The 18,265-nt window shown below is 44.8% G+C and overlaps 8 non-coding genes across 8 annotated transcripts; all 8 read left to right on the forward strand.

Moving 5' to 3' along the window:
* Nucleotides 1-1,195: 1,195 nt before the first annotated feature.
* trnai-aau (transfer RNA isoleucine (anticodon AAU)) lies at nucleotides 1,196-1,269 on the forward strand. Its single transcript has one exon. It is a non-coding gene; the product is annotated as a tRNA-Ile (tRNA).
* Nucleotides 1,270-3,481: 2,212 nt separating this feature from the next.
* On the forward strand, nucleotides 3,482-3,555 carry trnai-aau (transfer RNA isoleucine (anticodon AAU)). The gene has a single exon. It is a non-coding gene; the product is annotated as a tRNA-Ile (tRNA).
* A 2,218-nt stretch (nucleotides 3,556-5,773) lies between these two features.
* trnai-aau (transfer RNA isoleucine (anticodon AAU)) lies at nucleotides 5,774-5,847 on the forward strand. The gene has a single exon. It is a non-coding gene; the product is annotated as a tRNA-Ile (tRNA).
* Nucleotides 5,848-8,063: 2,216 nt separating this feature from the next.
* On the forward strand, nucleotides 8,064-8,137 carry trnai-aau (transfer RNA isoleucine (anticodon AAU)). Its single transcript has one exon. It is a non-coding gene; the product is annotated as a tRNA-Ile (tRNA).
* A 2,218-nt stretch (nucleotides 8,138-10,355) lies between these two features.
* trnai-aau (transfer RNA isoleucine (anticodon AAU)) lies at nucleotides 10,356-10,429 on the forward strand. Its single transcript has one exon. It is a non-coding gene; the product is annotated as a tRNA-Ile (tRNA).
* Nucleotides 10,430-12,645: 2,216 nt separating this feature from the next.
* On the forward strand, nucleotides 12,646-12,719 carry trnai-aau (transfer RNA isoleucine (anticodon AAU)). The gene has a single exon. It is a non-coding gene; the product is annotated as a tRNA-Ile (tRNA).
* A 2,217-nt stretch (nucleotides 12,720-14,936) lies between these two features.
* On the forward strand, nucleotides 14,937-15,010 carry trnai-aau (transfer RNA isoleucine (anticodon AAU)). Its single transcript has one exon. It is a non-coding gene; the product is annotated as a tRNA-Ile (tRNA).
* Nucleotides 15,011-17,227: 2,217 nt separating this feature from the next.
* trnai-aau (transfer RNA isoleucine (anticodon AAU)) lies at nucleotides 17,228-17,301 on the forward strand. The gene has a single exon. It is a non-coding gene; the product is annotated as a tRNA-Ile (tRNA).
* The last annotated feature ends 964 nt before the right edge of the window (nucleotides 17,302-18,265 follow it).

Below are 18,265 nucleotides of genomic sequence, written 5' to 3' on the forward strand. Positions count from 1 at the left end.
AACGCAAATAAAAAAGGTAAGTAAAATAATTGAAATAAAATTATCTGAAGTTGTTTGAATTTAACAACTTCAGACAATTTTACTTCATTATTTTATTCATCTCTTTTTCATTTCACCTGCAATATCATAGAGCCATTAGATTTGGACAGCACTGAAAACACAATCTTCGGTCTGGCTCGTCCATTCCGAGCAGATATCCTCAACTGATCCAGCCACGATTGCATGCACTTGACCCATGTCTCTCTAAACCCTTCCTATTCAAATAACATCCAAATTCCTTAAAGTATTGGAATTGTACCAGCCATCACCAGCTCGTCGGCAACTTATTGCAGACACTCACAACCCTTTGCGTGACGCCGTTGCTCCTCACTGCCTGTCGAATTCTCACCCTCCCACACCAGATTTATACCCTGCCGTGCTGCACTGCCCCACCTGAGCGAAACGAACTTATCTATTTCCGAAAAATGCCCCTCATGATTGAAAAACCTTCATATGGTCAGCTCCCAGCCTCTGACGCGCCAGGCAAAATAGTGAGAGAGTGTTCAGCCTGTAAGCGTTTGCACCTTTTCATTTTCAAATGTAGGATGTAGATGCTGTCTGAAGCAGTCATCTTAGCAGCTGATCTGTCGCTGACAAACGCTGCAGGAAGGCGTGATAACCTGCTAAATATGCTGTCAAACGAAGATTGCAAAAGCAACATGAGTCATTGAGCAAAACGTGCAATTGAGTTCTGCGCTGTTGCTGACTCTAAAGCAACTGCGTCCTTCGGGAGCAGAAAGAATCCCACAGTTGGGTTACAATTCCAAAGCATTTGGCATAAGGTTCGCAGCAGTTTATCAGCAGCACATAACCCTGACTCCAAAGGTCTGTGAGTTTCCAGAAGCACAGTGAGCGATCGTTGAAGGTACGTTTCAAGCAGATGATATTTGTCAACATGACAAGCTGCAGCTGAGCTGGTGGCATTGCGATTGAAATTGCATGCGTCCGAACATTGTGCTTAATTTTGGATATCAGAGCAAATGGTTAGCTCGAGTGTGCGCGTTCGGTAAAGTCAATGTTTTTTTTGTTAAAAAACTTTGCAATGGAAGGAAATACTTCATACGATCGTGCGATCGATTGCAAATCAGAAAACGAATAGCCGCCGTGGTTGTGAGCGCAGGCAATATAAGCCTTTGTTTTGACCAAAGGGTACGTCGGTCGGTTAGCTCAGCTGGTTAGAGCGTGGTGCTAATAACGCCAAGGTCGTGGGTTCAATCCCCACACTGACCATGCGCAGCGCTCGTCTCGTCCGCTGTGCTGTGTCAAGGTTGGTCGTGGCTTTTGCTTTCACCGTCTGCAAGAACTTGTCACATGATCGATTCAGAAGTGTATTCATTTGAAAGCCGACCATCGCTGTCATGGAACAAAACTCGTTGGTCCTATGCGGATCTCAGCTGCGTTGCTGTATTTCCAAACAATGTGTCCACGAAACCACAAAATCACCAAGCAGAAAGCCTCAGCGGCGCAATAAAACATTTGACAGGGATAGACGCACAACTCGATCACCGTACCCATGATGACTGGTGGATGTTGTCTGCAGCAAATCAATCAGTCTCAATTGTTAACACAAAGAAATGCCAAACATGAAATATATAAAGTAAAAAGTCGACCTGGCACAGTCTCGGAGGAGACCAGAATTCAGGCTTCAATTCACTTCAAAGATTTGTTCAACTCATTTTCCTGGATCTCTGATACTACATTTCCCGCGACTTCCAGAGGGAATTCATTCGCTTGCTCACCTCTCATGCATCGACACTGGAGTCATCATATCCCCAGCAATATCACAGTGTCATTAATAAAAGCAAATTACTGCAGATGCTGGAATTCGAAACCAAAAGAGAAAATGCTGGAAAATCTCAGCAGGTCTGGCACCATCTGCAAGGAGAGAAAAGAGTTGACGTTTCGAGTCTAACTGACCCTTTGGTAAAGATTTTCAAAAAAAGGGGAGATTTACAGAGCAATTGACACCAGGCTGAGAGAAGGTGAGTCAAGGCTCCAGATGCAAAGGTGATAATGACAGTGCACGGAGAGATTAAAGGGAGATTAGGAGCCGCGAATGACCAAGGCTGAAGCCAGTGTTACGTGACAAAATATGTGGGGGATGTGTGAAACAGAGACAAAATGGAAAACAGGGGAGAAGCGTAGCAAAGCGGCAAGAGGAGAGGAAAAATGTATTGACAGAGTGGCAAGCGACAGAAAGAGAGACAAGCAAGAAATAAGAGGTACACAACAGTGAGAAAAACGCAAAAAAAAAGGTAAGTAAAATAATTGAAATAAAATTATCTGAAGTTGTTTGAATTTAACAACTTCAAACAATTTTACTTCATTATTTTATTCATCTCTTTTATCATTTCACCTGCAATATCATAGAGCCATTAGATATGGACAGCACTGAAAACACAATCTTCGGTCTGGCTCGTCATTCCGAGCAGATATCCTCAACTGATCCAGCCACGATTGCATGCACTTGACCCGTGACTCTCTAAACCCTTCCTATTCAAATACACATCCAAATTCCTTAAAAGTATTGGAATTGTACCAGCCATCACCAGCTCGTCCGGCAACTTATTGCAGACACTCACCACCCTTTGCGTGACGCCGTTGCTCCTCACTGCCTGTCGAATTCTCACCCTCCCACACCAGATTTATACCCTGCCGTGCTGCACTGCCCCACCTGAGCGAAACGAACTTATCTATTTACCCGAAAAATGCCCCTCATGATTGAAAAACCTTCATAAGGTCAGCTCCCAGCCTCTGACGCGCCAGGCAAAATAGTGAGAGAGTGTTCAGCCTGTAAGCGTTTGCACCTTTTTCCATTTTCAAATGTAAGATGTAGCATGCTGTCTGAAGCAGTCATCTTAGCAGCTGATCTGTCGCTGACAAACGCTGCAGGAAGGCGTGATAACCCGCTAAATATGCTGTCAAACGAAGATTGCAAAAGCAACATGAGTCATTGAGCAAAACGTGCAATTGAGTTCTGCGCTGTTGCTGACTCTAAAGCAACTGCGTCCTTCGGGAGCAGAAAGAATCCCACAGTTGGGTTACAATTCCAAAGCATTTGGCATAAGGTTCGCAGCAGTTTATCAGCAGCACATAACCCTGACTCCAAAGGTCTGTGAGTTTCCAGAAGCACAGTGAGCGATCGTTGAAGGTACGTTTCAAGCAGATGATATTTGTCAACATGACAAGCTGCAGCTGAGCTGGTGGCATTGCGATTGAAATTGCATGCGTCCGAACATTGTGCTTAATTTTGGATATCAGAGCAAATGGTTAGCTCGAGTGTGCGCGTTCGGTAAAGTCAATGTTTTTTTGTTAAAAAACTTTGCAATGGAAGGAAATACTTCATACGATCGTGCGATCGATTGCAAATCAGAAAACGAATAGCCGCCGTGGTTGTGAGCGCAGGCAATATAAGCCTTTGTTTTGACGAAGAGGCTACGTCGGTCGGTTAGCTCAGCTGGTTAGAGCGTGGTGCTAATAACGCCAAGGTCGTGGGTTCAATCCCCGCACTGACCATGCGCAGCGCTCCTCTCGTCCGCTGTGCTGTGTCAAGGTTGGTCGTGGTTTTTGCTTTCACCGTCTGCAAGAACTTGTCACATGATCGATTCAGAAGTGTATTCATTTGAAAGCCGACCATCGCTGTCATGGAACATCAACTCGTTGGTCCTATGCCGGATCTCAGCTGCGTTGCTGTATTTCCAAACAATGTGTCCCACGAAACCACAAAATCACCAAGCAGAAAGCCTCAGCGGCGCAATAAAACATTTGACAGGGATAGACGCACAACTCGATCACCGTACCCATGATGACTGGTGGATGTTGTCTGCAGCAAATCAATCAGTCTCAATTGTTAACACAAAGAAATGCCAAACATGAAATATATAAAGTAAAAAGTCGACCTGGCACAGTCTCGGAGGAGACCCAGAATTCAGGCTTCAATTCACTTCAAAGATTTGTTCAACTCATTTTCCTGGATCTCTGATACTACATTTCCCGCGACTTCCAGAGGGAATTCATTCGCTTGCTCACCTCTCATGCATCGACACTGGAGTCATCATATCCCCAGCAATATCACAGTGTCATTACTAAAAGCAAATTACTGCAGATGCTGGAATTCGAAACCAAAAGAGAAAATGCTGGAAAATCTCAGCAGGTCTGGGCACCATCTGCAAGGAGAGAAAAGAGTTGACGTTTCGAGTCTAACTGACCCTTTGGTAAAGATTTTCAAAAAAGGGGAGATTTACAGAGCAATTGACACCAGGCTGAGAGAAGGTGAGTCAAGGCTCCAGATGCAAAGGTGATAATGACAGTGCACGGAGAGATTAAAGGGAGATTAGGAGCCGCGAATGACCAAGGCTGAAGCCAGTGTTACGTGACAAAATATGTGGGGGATGTGTGAAACAGAGACAAAAATGGAAAACAGGGGGAGAAGCGTAGCAAAGCGGCAAGAGGAGAGGAAAAATGTATTGACAGAGTGGCAAGCGACAGAAAGAGAGACAAGCAAGAAATAAGAGGTACACAACAGTGAGAAAAACGCAAATAAAAAAGGTAAGTAAAATAATTGAAATAAAATTATCTGAAGTTGTTTGAATTTAACAACTTCAACAATTTTACTTCATTATTTTATTCATCTCTTTTATCATTTCACCTGCAATATCATAGAGCCATTAGATATGGACAGCACTGAAAACACAATCTTCGGTCTGGCTCGTCCATTCCGAGCAGATATCCTCAACTGATCCAGCCACGATTGCATGCACTTGACCCGTGACTCTCTAAACCCTTCCTATTCAAATACACATCCAAATTCCTTAAAAGTATTGGAATTGTACCAGCCATCACCAGCTCGTCCGGCAACTTATTGCAGACACTCACCACCCTTTGCGTGACGCCGTTGCTCCTCACTGCCTGTCGAATTCTCACCCTCCCACACCAGATTTATACCCTGCCGTGCTGCACTGCCCCACCTGAGCGAAACGAACTTATCTATTTACCCGAAAAATGCCCCTCATGATTGAAAAACCTTCATAAGGTCAGCTCCCAGCCTCTGACGCGCCAGGCAAAATAGTGAGAGAGTGTTCAGCCTGTAAGCGTTTGCACCTTTTCCATTTTCAAATGTAAGATGTAGCATGCTGTCTGAAGCAGTCATCTTAGCAGCTGATCTGTCGCTGACAAACGCTGCAGGAAGGCGTGATAACCCGCTAAATATGCTGTCAAACGAAGATTGCAAAAGCAACATGAGTCATTGAGCAAAACGTGCAATTGAGTTCTGCGCTGTTGCTGACTCTAAAGCAACTGCGTCCTTCGGGAGCAGAAAGAATCCCACAGTTGGGTTACAATTCCAAAGCATTTGGCATAAGGTTCGCAGCAGTTTATCAGCAGCACATAACCCTGACTCCAAAGGTCTGTGAGTTTCCAGAAGCACAGTGAGCGATCGTTGAAGGTACGTTTCAAGCAGATGATATTTGTCAACATGACAAGCTGCAGCTGAGCTGGTGGCATTGCGATTGAAATTGCAGGCGTCCGAACATTGTGCTTAATTTTGGATATCAGAGCAAATGGTTAGCTCGAGTGTGCGCGTTCGGTAAAGTCAATGTTTTTTTGTTAAAAAACTTTGCAATGGAAGGAAATACTTCATACGATCGTGCGATCGATTGCAAATCAGAAAACGAATAGCCGCCGTGGTTGTGAGCGCAGGCAATATAAGCCTTTGTTTTGACGAAGAGGCTACGTCGGTCGGTTAGCTCAGCTGGTTAGAGCGTGGTGCTAATAACGCCAAGGTCGTGGGTTCAATCCCCGCACTGACCATGCGCAGCGCTCCTCTCGTCCGCTGTGCTGTGTCAAGGTTGGTCGTGGTTTTGCTTTCACCGTCTGCAAGAACTTGTCACATGATCGATTCAGAAGTGTATTCATTTGAAAGCCGACCATCGCTGTCATGGAACATCAACTCGTTGGTCCTATGCCGGATCTCAGCTGCGTTGCTGTATTTCCAAACAATGTGTCCCACGAAACCACAAAATCACCAAGCAGAAAGCCTCAGCGGCGCAATAAAACATTTGACAGGGATAGACGCACAACTCGATCACCGTACCCATGATGACTGGTGGATGTTGTCTGCAGCAAATCAATCAGTCTCAATTGTTAACACAAAGAAATGCCAAACATGAAATATATAAAGTAAAAAGTCGACCTGGCACAGTCTCGGAGGAGACCCAGAATTCAGGCTTCAATTCACTTCAAAGATTTGTTCAACTCATTTTCCTGGATCTCTGATACTACATTTCCCGCGACTTCCAGAGGGAATTCATTCGCTTGCTCACCTCTCATGCATCGACACTGGAGTCATCATATCCCCAGCAATATCACAGTGTCATTAATAAAAGCAAATTACTGCAGATGCTGGAATTCGAAACCAAAAGAGAAAATGCTGGAAAATCTCAGCAGGTCTGGCACCATCTGCAAGGAGAGAAAAGAGTTGACGTTTCGAGTCTAACTGACCCTTTGGTAAAGATTTTCAAAAAAGGGGAGATTTACAGAGCAATTGACACCAGGCTGAGAGAAGGTGAGTCAAGGCTCCAGATGCAAAGGTGATAATGACAGTGCACGGAGAGATTAAAGGGAGATTAGGAGCCGCGAATGACCAAGGCTGAAGCCAGTGTTACGTGACAAAATATGTGGGGGATGTGTGAAACAGAGACAAAAATGGAAAACAGGGGAGAAGCGTAGCAAAGCGGCAAGAGGAGAGGAAAAATGTATTGACAGAGTGGCAAGCGACAGAAAGAGAGACAAGCAAGAAATAAGAGGTACACAACAGTGAGAAAAACGCAAATAAAAAAGGTAAGTAAAATAATTGAAATAAAATTATCTGAAGTTGTTTGAATTTAACAACTTCAGACAATTTTACTTCATTATTTTATTCATCTCTTTTATCATTTCACCTGCAATATCATAGAGCCATTAGATATGGACAGCACTGAAAACACAATCTTCGGTCTGGCTCGTCCATTCCGAGCAGATATCCTCAACTGATCCAGCCACGATTGCATGCACTTGACCCGTGACTCTCTAAACCCTTCCTATTCAAATACACATCCAAATTCCTTAAAAGTATTGGAATTGTACCAGCCATCACCAGCTCGTCCGGCAACTTATTGCAGACACTCACCACCCTTTGCGTGACGCCGTTGCTCCTCACTGCCTGTCGAATTCTCACCCTCCCACACCAGATTTATACCCTGCCGTGCTGCACTGCCCCACCTGAGCGAAACGAACTTATCTATTTACCCGAAAAATGCCCCTCATGATTGAAAAACCTTCATAAGGTCAGCTCCCAGCCTCTGACGCGCCAGGCAAAATAGTGAGAGAGTGTTCAGCCTGTAAGCGTTTGCACCTTTTCCATTTTCAAATGTAAGATGTAGCATGCTGTCTGAAGCAGTCATCTTAGCAGCTGATCTGTCGCTGACAAACGCTGCAGGAAGGCGTGATAACCCGCTAAATATGCTGTCAAACGAAGATTGCAAAAGCAACATGAGTCATTGAGCAAAACGTGCAATTGAGTTCTGCGCTGTTGCTGACTCTAAAGCAACTGCGTCCTTCGGGAGCAGAAAGAATCCCACAGTTGGGTTACAATTCCAAAGCATTTGGCATAAGGTTCGCAGCAGTTTATCAGCAGCACATAACCCTGACTCCAAAGGTCTGTGAGTTTCCAGAAGCACAGTGAGCGATCGTTGAAGGTACGTTTCAAGCAGATGATATTTGTCAACATGACAAGCTGCAGCTGAGCTGGTGGCATTGCGATTGAAATTGCAGGCGTCCGAACATTGTGCTTAATTTTGGATATCAGAGCAAATGGTTAGCTCGAGTGTGCGCGTTCGGTAAAGTCAATGTTTTTTTGTTAAAAAACTTTGCAATGGAAGGAAATACTTCATACGATCGTGCGATCGATTGCAAATCAGAAAACGAATAGCCGCCGTGGTTGTGAGCGCAGGCAATATAAGCCTTTGTTTTGACGAAGAGGCTACGTCGGTCGGTTAGCTCAGCTGGTTAGAGCGTGGTGCTAATAACGCCAAGGTCGTGGGTTCAATCCCCGCACTGACCATGCGCAGCGCTCCTCTCGTCCGCTGTGCTGTGTCAAGGTTGGTCGTGGTTTTTGCTTTCACCGTCTGCAAGAACTTGTCACATGATCGATTCAGAAGTGTATTCATTTGAAAGCCGACCATCGCTGTCATGGAACATCAACTCGTTGGTCCTATGCCGGATCTCAGCTGCGTTGCTGTATTTCCAAACAATGTGTCCCACGAAACCACAAAATCACCAAGCAGAAAGCCTCAGCGGCGCAATAAAACATTTGACAGGGATAGACGCACAACTCGATCACCGTACCCATGATGACTGGTGGATGTTGTCTGCAGCAAATCAATCAGTCTCAATTGTTAACACAAAGAAATGCCAAACATGAAATATATAAAGTAAAAAGTCGACCTGGCACAGTCTCGGAGGAGACCCAGAATTCAGGCTTCAATTCACTTCAAAGATTTGTTCAACTCATTTTCCTGGATCTCTGATACTACATTTCCCGCGACTTCCAGAGGGAATTCATTCGCTTGCTCACCTCTCATGCATCGACACTGGAGTCATCATATCCCCAGCAATATCACAGTGTCATTACTAAAAGCAAATTACTGCAGATGCTGGAATTCGAAACCAAAAGAGAAAATGCTGGAAAATCTCAGCAGGTCTGGCACCATCTGCAAGGAGAGAAAAGAGTTGACGTTTCGAGTCTAACTGACCCTTTGGTAAAGATTTTCAAAAAAGGGGAGATTTACAGAGCAATTGACACCAGGCTGAGAGAAGGTGAGTCAAGGCTCCAGATGCAAAGGTGATAATGACAGTGCACGGAGAGATTAAAGGGAGATTAGGAGCCGCGAATGACCAAGGCTGAAGCCAGTGTTACGTGACAAAATATGTGGGGGATGTGTGAAACAGAGACAAAAATGGAAAACAGGGGAGAAGCGTAGCAAAGCGGCAAGAGGAGAGGAAAAATGTATTGACAGAGTGGCAAGCGACAGAAAGAGAGACAAGCAAGAAATAAGAGGTACACAACAGTGAGAAAAACGCAAATAAAAAAGGTAAGTAAAATAATTGAAATAAAATTATCTGAAGTTGTTTGAATTTAACAACTTCAGACAATTTTACTTCATTATTTTATTCATCTCTTTTATCATTTCACCTGCAATATCATAGAGCCATTAGATATGGACAGCACTGAAAACACAATCTTCGGTCTGGCTCGTCCATTCCGAGCAGATATCCTCAACTGATCCAGCCACGATTGCATGCACTTGACCCGTGTCTCTCTAAACCCTTCCTATTCAAATACACATCCAAATTCCTTAAAAGTATTGGAATTGTACCAGCCATCACCAGCTCGTCCGGCAACTTATTGCAGACACTCACCACCCTTTGCGTGACGCCGTTGCTCCTCACTGCCTGTCGAATTCTCACCCTCCCACACCAGATTTATACCCTGTCGTGCTGCACTGCCCCACCTGAGCGAAACGAACTTATCTATTTACCCGAAAAATGCCCCTCATGATTGAAAAACCTTCATAAGGTCAGCTCCCAGCCTCTGACGCGCCAGGCAAAATAGTGAGAGAGTGTTCAGCCTGTAAGCGTTTGCACCTTTTCCATTTTCAAATGTAAGATGTAGCATGCTGTCTGAAGCAGTCATCTTAGCAGCTGATCTGTCGCTGACAAACGCTGCAGGAAGGCGTGATAACCCGCTAAATATGCTGTCAAACGAAGATTGCAAAAGCAACATGAGTCATTGAGCAAAACGTGCAATTGAGTTCTGCGCTGTTGCTGACTCTAAAGCAACTGCGTCCTTCGGGAGCAGAAAGAATCCCACAGTTGGGTTACAATTCCAAAGCATTTGGCATAAGGTTCGCAGCAGTTTATCAGCAGCACATAACCCTGACTCCAAAGGTCTGTGAGTTTCCAGAAGCACAGTGAGCGATCGTTGAAGGTACGTTTCAAGCAGATGATATTTGTCAACATGACAAGCTGCAGCTGAGCTGGTGGCATTGCGATTGAAATTGCAGGCGTCCGAACATTGTGCTTAATTTTGGATATCAGAGCAAATGGTTAGCTCGAGTGTGCGCGTTCGGTAAAGTCAATGTTTTTTTTGTTAAAAAACTTTGCAATGGAAGGAAATACTTCATACGATCGTGCGATCGATTGCAAATCAGAAAACGAATAGCCGCCGTGGTTGTGAGCGCAGGCAATATAAGCCTTTGTTTTGACGAAGAGGCTACGTCGGTCGGTTAGCTCAGCTGGTTAGAGCGTGGTGCTAATAACGCCAAGGTCGTGGGTTCAATCCCCGCACTGACCATGCGCAGCGCTCCTCTCGTCCGCTGTGCTGTGTCAAGGTTGGTCGTGGTTTTGCTTTCACCGTCTGCAAGAACTTGTCACATGATCGATTCAGAAGTGTATTCATTTGAAAGCCGACCATCGCTGTCATGGAACATCAACTCGTTGGTCCTATGCCGGATCTCAGCTGCGTTGCTGTATTTCCAAACAATGTGTCCCACGAAACCACAAAATCACCAAGCAGAAAGCCTCAGCGGCGCAATAAAACATTTGACAGGGATAGACGCACAACTCGATCACCGTACCCATGATGACTGGTGGATGTTGTCTGCAGCAAATCAATCAGTCTCAATTGTTAACACAAAGAAATGCCAAACATGAAATATATAAAGTAAAAAGTCGACCTGGCACAGTCTCGGAGGAGACCCAGAATTCAGGCTTCAATTCACTTCAAAGATTTGTTCAACTCATTTTCCTGGATCTCTGATACTACATTTCCCGCGACTTCCAGAGGGAATTCATTCGCTTGCTCACCTCTCATGCATCGACACTGGAGTCATCATATCCCCAGCAATATCACAGTGTCATTAATAAAAGCAAATTACTGCAGATGCTGGAATTCGAAACCAAAAGAGAAAATGCTGGAAAATCTCAGCAGGTCTGGCACCATCTGCAAGGAGAGAAAAGAGTTGACGTTTCGAGTCTAACTGACCCTTTGGTAAAGATTTTCAAAAAAGGGGAGATTTACAGAGCAATTGACACCAGGCTGAGAGAAGGTGAGTCAAGGCTCCAGATGCAAAGGTGATAATGACAGTGCACGGAGAGATTAAAGGGAGATTAGGAGCCGCGAATGACCAAGGCTGAAGCCAGTGTTACGTGACAAAATATGTGGGGGATGTGTGAAACAGAGACAAAAATGGAAAACAGGGGAGAAGCGTAGCAAAGCGGCAAGAGGAGAGGAAAAATGTATTGACAGAGTGGCAAGCGACAGAAAGAGAGACAAGCAAGAAATAAGAGGTACACAACAGTGAGAAAAACGCAAATAAAAAAGGTAAGTAAAATAATTGAAATAAAATTATCTGAAGTTGTTTGAATTTAACAACTTCAGACAATTTTACTTCATTATTTTATTCATCTCTTTTATCATTTCACCTGCAATATCATAGAGCCATTAGATATGGACAGCACTGAAAACACAATCTTCGGTCTGGCTCGTCCATTCCGAGCAGATATCCTCAACTGATCCAGCCACGATTGCATGCACTTGACCCGTGTCTCTCTAAACCCTTCCTATTCAAATACACATCCAAATTCCTTAAAAGTATTGGAATTGTACCAGCCATCACCAGCTCGTCCGGCAACTTATTGCAGACACTCACCACCCTTTGCGTGACGCCGTTGCTCCTCACTGCCTGTCGAATTCTCACCCTCCCACACCAGATTTATACCCTGCCGTGCTGCACTGCCCCACCTGAGCGAAACGAACTTATCTATTTACCCGAAAAATGCCCCTCATGATTGAAAAACCTTCATAAGGTCAGCTCCCAGCCTCTGACGCGCCAGGCAAAATAGTGAGAGAGTGTTCAGCCTGTAAGCGTTTGCACCTTTTCCATTTTCAAATGTAAGATGTAGCATGCTGTCTGAAGCAGTCATCTTAGCAGCTGATCTGTCGCTGACAAACGCTGCAAGAAGGCGTGATAACCCGCTAAATATGCTGTCAAACGAAGATTGCAAAAGCAACATGAGTCATTGAGCAAAACGTGCAATTGAGTTCTGCGCTGTTGCTGACTCTAAAGCAACTGCGTCCTTCGGGAGCAGAAAGAATCCCACAGTTGGGTTACAATTCCAAAGCATTTGGCATAAGGTTCGCAGCAGTTTATCAGCAGCACATAACCCTGACTCCAAAGGTCTGTGAGTTTCCAGAAGCACAGTGAGCGATCGTTGAAGGTACGTTTCAAGCAGATGATATTTGTCAACATGACAAGCTGCAGCTGAGCTGGTGGCATTGCGATTGAAATTGCATGCGTCCGAACATTGTGCTTAATTTTGGATATCAGAGCAAATGGTTAGCTCGAGTGTGCGCGTTCGGTAAAGTCAATGTTTTTTTGTTAAAAAACTTTGCAATGGAAGGAAATACTTCATACGATCGTGCGATCGATTGCAAATCAGAAAACGAATAGCCGCCGTGGTTGTGAGCGCAGGCAATATAAGCCTTTGTTTTGACGAAGAGGCTACGTCGGTCGGTTAGCTCAGCTGGTTAGAGCGTGGTGCTAATAACGCCAAGGTCGTGGGTTCAATCCCCGCACTGACCATGCGCAGCGCTCGTCTCGTCCGCTGTGCTGTGTCAAGGTTGGTCGTGGTTTTTGCTTTCACCGTCTGCAAGAACTTGTCACATGATCGATTCAGAAGTGTATTCATTTGAAAGCCGACCATCGCTGTCATGGAACATCAACTCGTTGGTCCTATGCCGGATCTCAGCTGCGTTGCTGTATTTCCAAACAATGTGTCCCACGAAACCACAAAACCACCAAGCAGAAAGCCTCAGCGGCGCAATAAAACATTTGACAGGGATAGACGCACAACTCGATCACCGTACCCATGATGACTGGTGGATGTTGTCTGCAGCAAATCAATCAGTCTCAATTGTTAACACAAAGAAATGCCAAACATGAAATATATAAAGTAAAAAGTCGACCTGGCACAGTCTCGGAGGAGACCCAGAATTCAGGCTTCAATTCACTTCAAAGATTTGTTCAACTCATTTTCCTGGATCTCTGATACTACATTTCCCGCGACTTCCAGAGGGAATTCATTCGCTTGCTCACCTCTCATGCATCGACACTGGAGTCATCATATCCCCAGCAATATCACAGTGTCATTACTAAAAGCAAATTACTGCAGATGCTGGAATTCGAAACCAAAAGAGAAAATGCTGGAAAATCTCAGCAGGTCTGGCACCATCTGCAAGGAGAGAAAAGAGTTGACGTTTCGAGTCTAACTGACCCTTTGGTAAAGATTTTCAAAAAAGGGGAGATTTACAGAGCAATTGACACCAGGCTGAGAGAAGGTGAGTCAAGGCTCCAGATGCAAAGGTGATAATGACAGTGCACGGAGAGATTAAAGGGAGATTAGGAGCCGCGAATGACCAAGGCTGAAGCCAGTGTTACGTGACAAAATATGTGGGGGATGTGTGAAACAGAGACAAAAATGGAAAACAGGGGAGAAGCGTAGCAAAGCGGCAAGAGGAGAGGAAAAATGTATTGACAGAGTGGCAAGCGACAGAAAGAGAGACAAGCAAGAAATAAGAGGTACACAACAGTGAGAAAAACGCAAATAAAAAAGGTAAGTAAAATAATTGAAATAAAATTATCTGAAGTTGTTTGAATTTAACAACTTCAGACAATTTTACTTCATTATTTTATTCATCTCTTTTATCATTTCACCTGCAATATCATAGAGCCATTAGATATGGACAGCACTGAAAACACAATCTTCGGTCTGGCTCGTCCATTCCGAGCAGATATCCTCAACTGATCCAGCCACGATTGCATGCACTTGACCCGTGTCTCTCTAAACCCTTCCTATTCAAATACACATCCAAATTCCTTAAAAGTATTGGAATTGTACCAGCCATCACCAGCTCGTCCGGCAACTTATTGCAGACACTCACCACCCTTTGCGTGACGCCGTTGCTCCTCACTGCCTGTCGAATTCTCACCCTCCCACACCAGATTTATACCCTGTCGTGCTGCACTGCCCCACCTGAGCGAAACGAACTTATCTATTTACCCGAAAAATGCCCCTCATGATTGAAAAACCTTCATAAGGTCAGCTCCCAGCCTCTGACGCGCCAGGCAAAATAGTGAGAGAGTGTTCAGCCTGTAAGCGTTTGCACCTTTTCCATTTTCAAATGTAAGATGTAGCATGCTGTCTGAAGCAGTCATCTTAGCAGCTGATCTGTCGCTGACAAACGCTGCAGGAAGGCGTGATAACCCGCTAAATATGCTGTCAAACGAAGATTGCAAAAGCAACATGAGTCATTGAGCAAAACGTGCAATTGAGTTCTGCGCTGTTGCTGACTCTAAAGCAACTGCGTCCTTCGGGAGCAGAAAGAATCCCACAGTTGGGTTACAATTCCAAAGCATTTGGCATAAGGTTCGCAGCAGTTTATCAGCAGCACATAACCCTGACTCCAAAGGTCTGTGAGTTTCCAGAAGCACAGTGAGCGATCGTTGAAGGTACGTTTCAAGCAGATGATATTTGTCAACATGACAAGCTGCAGCTGAGCTGGTGGCATTGCGATTGAAATTGCATGCGTCCGAACATTGTGCTTAATTTTGGATATCAGAGCAAATGGTTAGCTCGAGTGTGCGCGTTCGGTAAAGTCAATGTTTTTTTGTTAAAAAACTTTGCAATGGAAGGAAATACTTCATACGATCGTGCGATCGATTGCAAATCAGAAAACGAATAGCCGCCGTGGTTGTGAGCGCAGGCAATATAAGCCTTTGTTTTGACGAAGAGGCTACGTCGGTCGGTTAGCTCAGCTGGTTAGAGCGTGGTGCTAATAACGCCAAGGTCGTGGGTTCAATCCCCACACTGACCATGCGCAGCGCTCCTCTCGTCCGCTGTGCTGTGTCAAGGTTGGTCGTGGTTTTTGCTTTCACCGTCTGCAAGAACTTGTCACATGATCGATTCAGAAGTGTATTCATTTGAAAGCCGACCATCGCTGTCATGGAACATCAACTCGTTGGTCCTATGCCGGATCTCAGCTGCGTTGCTGTATTTCCAAACAATGTGTCCCACGAAACCACAAAACCACCAAGCAGAAAGCCTCAGCGGCGCAATAAAACATTTGACAGGGATAGACGCACAACTCGATCACCGTACCCATGATGACTGGTGGATGTTGTCTGCAGCAAATCAATCAGTCTCAATTGTTAACACAAAGAAATGCCAAACATGAAATATATAAAGTAAAAAGTCGACCTGGCACAGTCTCGGAGGAGACCCAGAATTCAGGCTTCAATTCACTTCAAAGATTTGTTCAACTCATTTTCCTGGATCTCTGATACTACATTTCCCGCGACTTCCAGAGGGAATTCATTCGCTTGCTCACCTCTCATGCATCGACACTGGAGTCATCATATCCCCAGCAATATCACAGTGTCATTACTAAAAGCAAATTACTGCAGATGCTGGAATTCGAAACCAAAAGAGAAAATGCTGGAAAATCTCAGCAGGTCTGGCACCATCTGCAAGGAGAGAAAAGAGTTGACGTTTCGAGTCTAACTGACCCTTTGGTAAAGATTTTCAAAAAAGGGGAGATTTACAGAGCAATTGACACCAGGCTGAGAGAAGGTGAGTCAAGGCTCCAGATGCAAAGGTGATAATGACAGTGCACGGAGAGATTAAAGGGAGATTAGGAGCCGCGAATGACCAAGGCTGAAGCCAGTGTTACGTGACAAAATATGTGGGGGATGTGTGAAACAGAGACAAAAATGGAAAACAGGGGAGAAGCGTAGCAAAGCGGCAAGAGGAGAGGAAAAATGTATTGACAGAGTGGCAAGCGACAGAAAGAGAGACAAGCAAGAAATAAGAGGTACACAACAGTGAGAAAAACGCAAATAAAAAAGGTAAGTAAAATAATTGAAATAAAATTATCTGAAGTTGTTTGAATTTAACAACTTCAGACAATTTTACTTCATTATTTTATTCATCTCTTTTATCATTTCACCTGCAATATCATAGAGCCATTAGATATGGACAGCACTGAAAACACAATCTTCGGTCTGGCTCGTCCATTCCGAGCAGATATCCTCAACTGATCCAGCCACGATTGCATGCACTTGACCCGTGTCTCTCTAAACCCTTCCTATTCAAATACACATCCAAATTCCTTAAAAGTATTGGAATTGTACCAGCCATCACCAGCTCGTCCGGCAACTTATTGCAGACACTCACCACCCTTTGCGTGACGCCGTTGCTCCTCACTGCCTGTCGAATTCTCACCCTCCCACACCAGATTTATACCCTGTCGTGCTGCACTGCCCCACCTGAGCGAAACGAACTTATCTATTTACCCGAAAAATGCCCCTCATGATTGAAAAACCTTCATAAGGTCAGCTCCCAGCCTCTGACGCGCCAGGCAAAATAGTGAGAGAGTGTTCAGCCTGTAAGCGTTTGCACCTTTTCCATTTTCAAATGTAAGATGTAGCATGCTGTCTGAAGCAGTCATCTTAGCAGCTGATCTGTCGCTGACAAACGCTGCAAGAAGGCGTGATAACCCGCTAAATATGCTGTCAAACGAAGATTGCAAAAGCAACATGAGTCATTGAGCAAAACGTGCAATTGAGTTCTGCGCTGTTGCTGACTCTAAAGCAACTGCGTCCTTCGGGAGCAGAAAGAATCCCACAGTTGGGTTACAATTCCAAAGCATTTGGCATAAGGTTCGCAGCAGTTTATCAGCAGCACATAACCCTGACTCCAAAGGTCTGTGAGTTTCCAGAAGCACAGTGAGCGATCGTTGAAGGTACGTTTCAAGCAGATGATATTTGTCAACATGACAAGCTGCAGCTGAGCTGGTGGCATTGCGATTGAAATTGCATGCGTCCGAACATTGTGCTTAATTTTGGATATCAGAGCAAATGGTTAGCTCGAGTGTGCGCGTTCGGTAAAGTCAATGTTTTTTTGTTAAAAAACTTTGCAATGGAAGGAAATACTTCATACGATCGTGCGATCGATTGCAAATCAGAAAACGAATAGCCGCCGTGGTTGTGAGCGCAGGCAATATAAGCCTTTGTTTTGACGAAGAGGCTACGTCGGTCGGTTAGCTCAGCTGGTTAGAGCGTGGTGCTAATAACGCCAAGGTCGTGGGTTCAATCCCCGCACTGACCATGCGCAGCGCTCCTCTCGTCCGCTGTGCTGTGTCAAGGTTGGTCGTGGTTTTTGCTTTCACCGTCTGCAAGAACTTGTCACATGATCGATTCAGAAGTGTATTCATTTGAAAGCCGACCATCGCTGTCATGGAACATCAACTCGTTGGTCCTATGCCGGATCTCAGCTGCGTTGCTGTATTTCCAAACAATGTGTCCCACGAAACCACAAAACCACCAAGCAGAAAGCCTCAGCGGCGCAATAAAACATTTGACAGGGATAGACGCACAACTCGATCACCGTACCCATGATGACTGGTGGATGTTGTCTGCAGCAAATCAATCAGTCTCAATTGTTAACACAAAGAAATGCCAAACATGAAATATATAAAGTAAAAAGTCGACCTGGCACAGTCTCGGAGGAGACCCAGAATTCAGGCTTCAATTCACTTCAAAGATTTGTTCAACTCATTTTCCTGGATCTCTGATACTACATTTCCCGCGACTTCCAGAGGGAATTCATTCGCTTGCTCACCTCTCATGCATCGACACTGGAGTCATCATATCCCCAGCAATATCACAGTGTCATTACTAAAAGCAAATTACTGCAGATGCTGGAATTCGAAACCAAAAGAGAAAATGCTGGAAAATCTCAGCAGGTCTGGCACCATCTGCAAGGAGAGAAAAGAGTTGACGTTTCGAGTCTAACTGACCCTTTGGTAAAGATTTTCAAAAAAGGGGAGATTTACAGAGCAATTGACACCAGGCTGAGAGAAGGTGAGTCAAGGCTCCAGATGCAAAGGTGATAATGACAGTGCACGGAGAGATTAAAGGGAGATTAGGAGCCGCGAATGACCAAGGCTGAAGCCAGTGTTACGTGACAAAATATGTGGGGGATGTGTGAAACAGAGACAAAAATGGAAAACAGGGGAGAAGCGTAGCAAAGCGGCAAGAGGAGAGGAAAAATGTATTGACAGAGTGGCAAG

The sequence above is a fragment of the Hemiscyllium ocellatum genome, unplaced genomic scaffold (assembly GCF_020745735.1).
Source record: "Hemiscyllium ocellatum isolate sHemOce1 unplaced genomic scaffold, sHemOce1.pat.X.cur. scaffold_1491_pat_ctg1, whole genome shotgun sequence".
Taxonomy (NCBI): Eukaryota; Metazoa; Chordata; class Chondrichthyes; order Orectolobiformes; family Hemiscylliidae; genus Hemiscyllium; species Hemiscyllium ocellatum.